The sequence below is a fragment of the Hylaeus volcanicus genome, chromosome 1 (genome assembly GCF_026283585.1).
Source record: "Hylaeus volcanicus isolate JK05 chromosome 1, UHH_iyHylVolc1.0_haploid, whole genome shotgun sequence".
NCBI classification, from domain to species: domain Eukaryota; kingdom Metazoa; phylum Arthropoda; class Insecta; order Hymenoptera; family Colletidae; genus Hylaeus; species Hylaeus volcanicus.
In genome coordinates this window covers 15,928,833-15,936,748 of record NC_071976.1, presented here as the reverse complement: position 1 = coordinate 15,936,748, position 7,916 = coordinate 15,928,833, and the positions used below count along the sequence as shown (strand labels likewise).

Genomic DNA, 7,916 nt, shown 5'->3' with positions numbered 1-7,916 from the left:
TAAATAAAATATATTTAGAAGGATATGCTTTAAAATGGGATATTCTGGACGTAGGACAACACAAACAAAGATTGATTTTAGAAACTTTAAATAAAATATATTTAGAAGAATATATTTAAAAATGAACTAAGCAAGAACTGCTTTAGACTATTAATGACTGGTTGACTGATGATTCTGGTTTCGGGAGACCTCCTTTTATCATGTTCCTTTTGCCCCGGTGATCTTCCTAAACGTAGCAGATTCTGCGTGGAAAAGTATGATCCAAATATTTTCGAGATGTTCCTCTCATTGATGCAGATTGCAAGAGCACGATCAAAAATATTTATTTCGGACCTTATTGTCCGGTGCCACAGACGTATGGACGTAATGATGACTTCACAGCCTGTCCTTGCTTCGCAATGTCCAAGCTACGAGGTACATAATAGTTTCTTAATTAAAATCTCGGAAGGCGTGACGGATTCAAGGCCAACCCCCCCCCCCTTCCGGTAACCGAAAGTAATTACACTTATCCAGAAAAATTTATTCAACTTTTCACCGGACAACCGCCTTCCTCTCTGTAAGTCTTTTCCAAGTCTCCTTAATATCGGTACATAATTTATTACGCGAACAGAAGCCGTGTTTTCATTAGGGCTATAAATACTGGAGCTGCGCTTTATGAGCCGGAGGGATAAAGTGGGTCACTCGGAACTGTAATAAGATTCTATGCACTGTAGCAATATACGTAGCACTATCCAAAGGGTAGTTCAATAAATCGTGTATTACACGTTTGCTAGGAAAGTAATATATTCCACTTGCTACTGCAGGAAAGATTATAATATACGCATTGAACGTTTCCTTTCGGAAGAAGATTGTACTTATAGATTGATTGAAACTATTCAAATAAACGCGAAGCCGATAAGAACGTTGCCAAGATATGATTTCTGATTAAAAATTATCAGGGGAATAATTTAATAAAAATTCCTCAGATTTAGCCCTTAATAAATCTGATCATTTTCCAATTATTGTCACTCTACTCTTCAATGATACATACCTGCAATCGTGAAATAATCTCACTTCATGAAGAGTAGTGTATCTCAATACAGCGATTTTTAAATATTGCGTGTTTTCTTGTTCTTTTTCCGTTCTTCATCTGCCTTCCAGTTTTCGCTATTCCTTTCTTCAAGAGTGCCTAGTATAACAAATCTAATAATCTCAATGTAAGAATAAGGCATGTTTTCATCTTCCTACCCCAGTTTTATCGCACTGCATCCCCAGACTCGAAGACACTGTACAGACAAACTTGGACGTTCCCTGTAACCATTGCGATATCTTCTCTGGCAATTCCATCCCCTACGTGGTCTTCATCCCTGCCAACGTGGCGCGTCTCGGCGATACGATTCTAGGAATCCATCAAGAGGCGCAATTCCGCACACTCACTCTGGCCAAGCGTTGTTTCACTTCCAGTAGGAAGGCATTATCCTGGCGCGAGTTGCGAGTTTATTGTGGACCGCGAGGGCCACAGAGGCGAGCTGTGTGCACGTGCGTCTACGTGACGGGCAGAGGCGTACGGGGATCCTCGCAGGTATACGCGTTCACCTGTCGAGGGGCCGCGCGAAACCGAACTGCCGCCAAGAGGAGAAGACCGTGTGAATGGGCTACCGTTCTGCGGTCTGCGGCCCGTGTTTTTCTCGTCGATTGGAATGCGAGCTGGCTGTATCGACCTAAGAAGCGGAAGAGCCGCGAGAGGTACAATCGACTCGGTTGCGTTCGCGAGAAACGCCTTGGTTTAAAAGACGACCCAGCGAAACCGAACACCAGCTGAACGTCAGATAAGAGACCAGCAGAGATCATAGACGTTCCGTTAACCATCGAGCCGCGATCACCTGAGAAATGTGCGACCGTGGCCGCGATATACCATCCGATACAGTTCAGGACATCTGGCCCTGGTGGGAACTCTATGACTCTGGGGGACTTTCATAATAGTGTTGCTCATAATAGTGATACCAGTCTTGGAGTTCATCGTGACATTTTTGTAGTAATCTTGTCGCGATTCGATGAATTACATCACATGACCCGCTTTCAGTGCGCCTCGACGGGATTAAAATGTTTGCCCTTGTTTTTGTTACGATGGCGTAGAGCAACAACTAAGAGTAACATGACATATTGATTGATGATGGCTATTGTCAAATAGCGAAGAGAAGGCTTGATCCAAACAAGTGTATTTTTAGTAGACTCAGGTCGACGATTACCGTTGAATCCATTATTTTGAAAAGTTGTAGAATATCAAGGATATTTAGTCAGCACTCGAATTGGCTGAATTTTTAAATGAAAGCCTTGTATCGAAAAGTTCAGTCTCTTATAGTGTTGTCAGACTGAGCTATTACTTACGAAGCTTCATACGAGTACATAAACGTATCATATGTCTCGACAATTTTATATACTAAGAAATTCAGGATATTTCGGTTTATAAATAAATAAATAATAACAACTTTAGAAGTTTATATCCAATTTTGATGAAAATATCACCACAAAATATTGACGTGTCCATGCACTTCAGCGATGATTGATGGAATTCCTTGCAGACATCTGACAGCGAGGTTGTTACGAGGATCGCGAGCCGATCCCACACTAGTCGCGGAACTTGCTTTCTACCGATTAATATGCGGCCAGCTCGGTCGGAAACGATTTAAAGGCGTTCACTGGGTCCGCGCTTGTCGCGATACCATAGCTGTCACCGTTACTTGCTCTAATGGCTGCGGATAATTGGTTACAACTGGCCCGCATACGACTCATTGATCCGTGGTATCCGTGTACGCGCGTGGAAGCCGCGTACGATCGAGTTTCTCCTGCTTGCCTTTCGAAAGATCAGCCGTTTTCTTCGTTAAATCCTTTACGGTCGTGAACGCAATTAGCCGCGTCTCCAGATGCCAATCCTCCCCGTGCTGTACGTTCGAAGATAGAAAGTGGTCACCATCGAACATAGGTCAAAACATCCACAGGAGCGCTCTGGTGATTCGAATCGAAACTTTATGGATCGACCTGGCTGTCGATTTTTCGAACGAAACCGGCCGTAACAACTGTGGATGTCGTTTAGTAGATTGGTATTATCGATCATAGCGAAACTCTTGTAACTACATGATATGAATATATTGAATTGATACGCCACAGTGGTAACTAACTGGTTTCGCTATGTCGCGCAATCGATTTTTTATTTCACATGTCGTAGTTTGATGTGAGCCATCATTTGGAATTGTAGAAGTCACAATGAGAATTGCAACTTAGTTCAATTTAATAATATTTAAAAGAATAATGACTCTCATTTAAAAAATTTCTGTGTACAATCAGAATATTACTAACATTTGCTTAGTGGAAGAAAGTACATCCAATTTGAGCAGAAGCAATTTTAGGGAGGGATGATCCAGATCTTCTGAATCAGTTTTCGAACTGTCATTTGAGTGCAAGTTGCGCGATTCGTACCATAGTTTGTCACATTTGCCAGCTGCAACTCTAAGATGTGATACTATGTCTATCATGAAAAAAAGACAAGAGTTGAGAAAACTTTGAGATCCTCGTGGTGAACACAACGCGGCCACGTTATGAGAACCCCTGATTAATGGCATTATATGTAACAGTGTCTGGACGTCCACAGCGCGTGGGTGAGAAAATATTGCAGGGCAATCATCTTGTATTTTCTCTGATAATGAGGTTGAGCAACATGTAGGGTATCATCGAGCGTAAGATTTCAGTCAAGTCTCGCTGGAAAGCGAACAGAGATGCCTCGAAATCTTCAAACGTGTATTTTGACCTTTGCCTCTCTTAGAGTTTCAAATTACCGGCGGATGATATTCGACGGCAGTGATTCAAACTTCACGCGACGTCTTTAGAGAACGAATTACGTAAGTCGAGCCGTGTCTCGTCTCTCATTATCTCCAAAAGTGCAATGCTATACGTTACGCCATCGAAAGCATCGAATGTCGCGACGACTGGTTTCCAATCGCCACTTTCGAGTACCGATCGCTCTCGTTCTCTGTCGCTCCAATTAAAAAATTCTTGATACCGGATCAACCACTTAACGCTATCGTCTCCAATGAGTCCCTTGTGATTCGTTATATCAGAATGCGGTTGAAGAAAAAATTATTCGATTAAAAGGGAAAAACTCGTTGGATTAAATGGGATTTTGGTTTCAATTGATCCATTATGCGATATCAAGAATATTTTTGTAATACCTTCACATTTGACACGCGAGATATCGTAAAAGGGGTTGTCGAATGGTACAGTAGTGAATATGACGAGTTCCGGTCGTTGTCTAATAACGTTGTAAATATAAAAGTTCTTTCCTACAATGGGTACTTATCTAGAACTCGACAAGTTAAATGAAATCCCTGGTCTCATTTTGGCACCAGTTTCTGTCATTCTTCCGTAATGTTACATTTTCTGAACAGTATCGGATAGCATTCAACAGCTAGAGCATAGATTTAAACGATAGTCTAGTCATCTGATTTGACCCTTGTCAATAACTTTCCCATGCTCGAGCTATTACCTTAGAAAGTTTGTTGAAATGTGCATTTTAAAAGGCTCTTTGCTAATGACAACTATAAATTTTTCTTCCGTAGAGTTCACACAATGCTGTCGTGAATCGTTTACCGTCTTCTCGGAACAAAGGTTCCTTTCATCTGAGTCTCCATTGCTGAAAGTAGATCACCATTCGTTTCTAAGTAATTCCGAAGACGTAATTTGTAATAAATACACAACAGTCGTTCAACAAACTAAGTGTCATGCACTCGCTTAATCTGTACGTGACTTATCAGTCGTAAACACTGCGTTACTCATGGCTGTAAACACTATGACACTTGTTCTCTGCGAATCTTGCGTCATGTAGTTCTCATATCATCCATGAAATAGGTGAGAGTACCTTACCATCTTAAGATAGAATGGGTACTAAAAGAGTACCTTATCCTTCCAGGTATTATATCGTTGCATCTCATACAGAAAATTTGTCATCAGAATTTTTAAATTTCTGTGTCTGAGCACCCAACGTTAAGGTCGATTCAGACTATACGACACGGACCGGCAACGACACGTACCGGCACCAACACGACAGAACATTAAAACACGCGTTTTAATGAAACTATTCGCACTTAACAGACACCGATCTGAACGTTCCGTCAACGGAAATAGTGTGAATAGTTTCATTAAAACGCGTGTTTTAATGTTTTGTCGTGTTGGTGCCGGTACGTGTCGTTGCCGGAACGTGACGGTCCGTGTCGTATAGTCTGAATTGACCTTTCGACTCCAAGATATATAAATTTTTTAAATCATTATCCCCTGTTTTTACTTTGCGTAATACTATTCATTACACAGGACGCAAAGATCAATTTTTGCGCCATGTTTCCAGGTTTCTCACGAGTAGTCATTGAAAAGAACAGAGAAACCGATGCAATGTTCCTTTGATGCAAGCAAAAGGTGAGCCATAAATGAAACGACTGTTACGAGATCGTTGAGGAACGATTGAAAGAGCGACCACGATGCGCGACAAATGACCCTCGGCTAAATTGTTTCGATCGCCTTCTCGATCGGTCGATACTCGAAGCAGCGAAATGTGGTTACTTGCGGTTGGTGTTTTCAATCATCCAGCGCGACGTCCTTGAATTCAGCTAGCAGAAGAAACTTACGGAGAAGACAATAAGATCCTCTGTGACAATAATTCCGCGTCGAGTCTTAACAAAATAGGAGACTGATAGCGTAATGTTGTCCGTATCCGCCTACCTCTATTTAAATCAACTAGCCCGAGCGATTTCGCGAAGTGCGTGGCGATATCATAATCACACGACCGTCAAGTGAATCTGGATAAAAGCGAGATCCGGCCGAGGCTTTCCCATACGGCGTGGTAACACCGTTTCGTGACGATCTTATCTTGGAAGCAAGCCCTGTAACCATGAAATCGAAAGGGGATCAATGAAACACAATGCGGTTTTAAGAGCACCGTCTCCGAAGATAACTACACTCACGCGGTTCCCCGTATTTGTATCGAAAATGATAATGTGTGCTGCAAGCAGCATTCCTCAGCCTCAACCGAACCTTCAACGTTTGCATCGCACTTTGCATTCTGGACGTTATTTCCTTCTGCTTTATGTATGTTGTCGCTCAAAAATTTGACGGCAGGTACTATATTCCATGGAGACTTAAACAAAATTACGTAGTCCGATGATATTGGGGTTTCCCATATAAGTACATATAATACTATTTCTTCTAAGCAAAGTTTTAATCGTCGTCTTCATTACTTAGATATGAGTACTTAGAGTTTGCTGATATAGGAGAATTTAATGTCCTACTTACACACCAATATGCGTGCAAACTGCAACTATCTCGATAACGAAATTTCAGATTGCAAAATGTAAAATAACTCTTGGATTCATATCGATATGCCGAATTAATCTTGAAGAAAGATCCCTTATTTGTTTATGATTCCCGACTACTAATTATGGCGTTTATAATTAACGAATACACTGAGACTTATCATAATCGATGCTACAAGAAACTTAAAATTTTCAAATCTCTACTCCACACCCCAACGAAATTCATGGAACCAGACTTTGTCAAGCTTTCGCGTAATGTCAGAAAAATCCAGCTATAAACATCGACAGGTATCTAGCATGTCTTGGCGCGTATTTCGCGCAAGCCTTGAGCAGCACACCTTGAAGGAACACAACACGATAGCGCGTACGATCGATCATTCTGGCGCGGGGACGAAACGGGTTCCGGTACGTCGATCCTCAAACACCTTTCGTTCACGCTTCGAATCACGGGCGCGGAAAGAGGCTCGATAGCATGGCCATCGGTCGGGCACGCTAACTAAGATTCAGATAAGTTACGCCTCGTTCTTTTTTCTCCTTTTTACACGCCCGGACAGATATGAAGCGGTGCCGGAATCATTCAATTTTACCAAAGGTGTTCAACGACACGTTTATCTGACGCTGCTTGAAAGGGTTGGACTGTAGAACGATACACGCGTTGCATTCCGAGGCGGGAAGTAAAGATAATCCAAAGGTGGCTGGACGATGTTGAAACGATGGAGGAGAACCGGTGACGAAACTGATGATAAGGATTTACAGCGTTTTACGAGAGCAAGGGACAGCGAGAAAGGGGATTTAGTGAAAAGGAGAAAGGTATTACTTTTACGAGCGAACCCGCGCACCTCTCTTCTGGTTTTCCAGGCGGGAATTCGCAGCGTCTGCCCTCCCATCAAATAACGCCACGGAAGATGGAAAGAATCCGGAGTGAACTAGCCGTTCGAAAAGAATCCTCGTCTCTATCTAGGCATTTCTTTTACTGTCGGAACGCTCTGCAATGAGTCACAGGGAATCTTTATTCCCTTTCATAATCGTAAAATCGTGGCCCACGAGTAATCTCGGAGACTTCGAAGCGTTTTCAGGAAGTGACTCTGGGCTGAGCAATCGCTCGACGCGTGAAAACTGAATGCGTTTTCAAAGGTAGATATGCAAGAAGAGGTACAGCTCGAATGTATACCAATAGACGTTCCAAACATAATCGAAAGTCAAGCAGCAAGACTTATGGTAGAACTTTTCAGGTCAGTTAACGGCTATCACTGGCAGCTGAGAATGCCTTCTTCTCTGCTACCAATAACAGTACTACAAAGATCCATTAAAAATGGCTCTCAACACTATTCTCTATGTGATAAATTATATTTTCATTGCAATAATTCTGCTAATCATCGTGCGATACGCAAGAGCTGTTTTGTTTCGAATTATTCTATTTTAAATCCTGTCAATCTAACCAAATTATTGGTAAGAGAGCAAATCTTTAATAGCTTAACCTCATTTTGCAGTGTAAGTCCATAAATAACTGATGGCCTACATTTGAATTCCTACTATCTCTCGTCAAATGTAAATCCCATTTATGTCTAATAAGGGATATTA

The 7,916-nt window shown here is 41.8% G+C and overlaps 1 long non-coding RNA gene across 1 annotated transcript; it reads right to left on the bottom strand.

Moving 5' to 3' along the window:
- Positions 1-180: 180 nt before the first annotated feature.
- Positions 181-1,347, bottom strand: LOC128881128 (uncharacterized). The gene is made up of 3 exons (XR_008458004.1): positions 1,228-1,347; positions 1,031-1,168; positions 181-407 (listed from the first exon to the last, which is right to left on the bottom strand). It is a non-coding gene; the product is annotated as an uncharacterized LOC128881128 (long non-coding RNA).
- Positions 1,348-7,916: the final 6,569 nt, after the last annotated feature.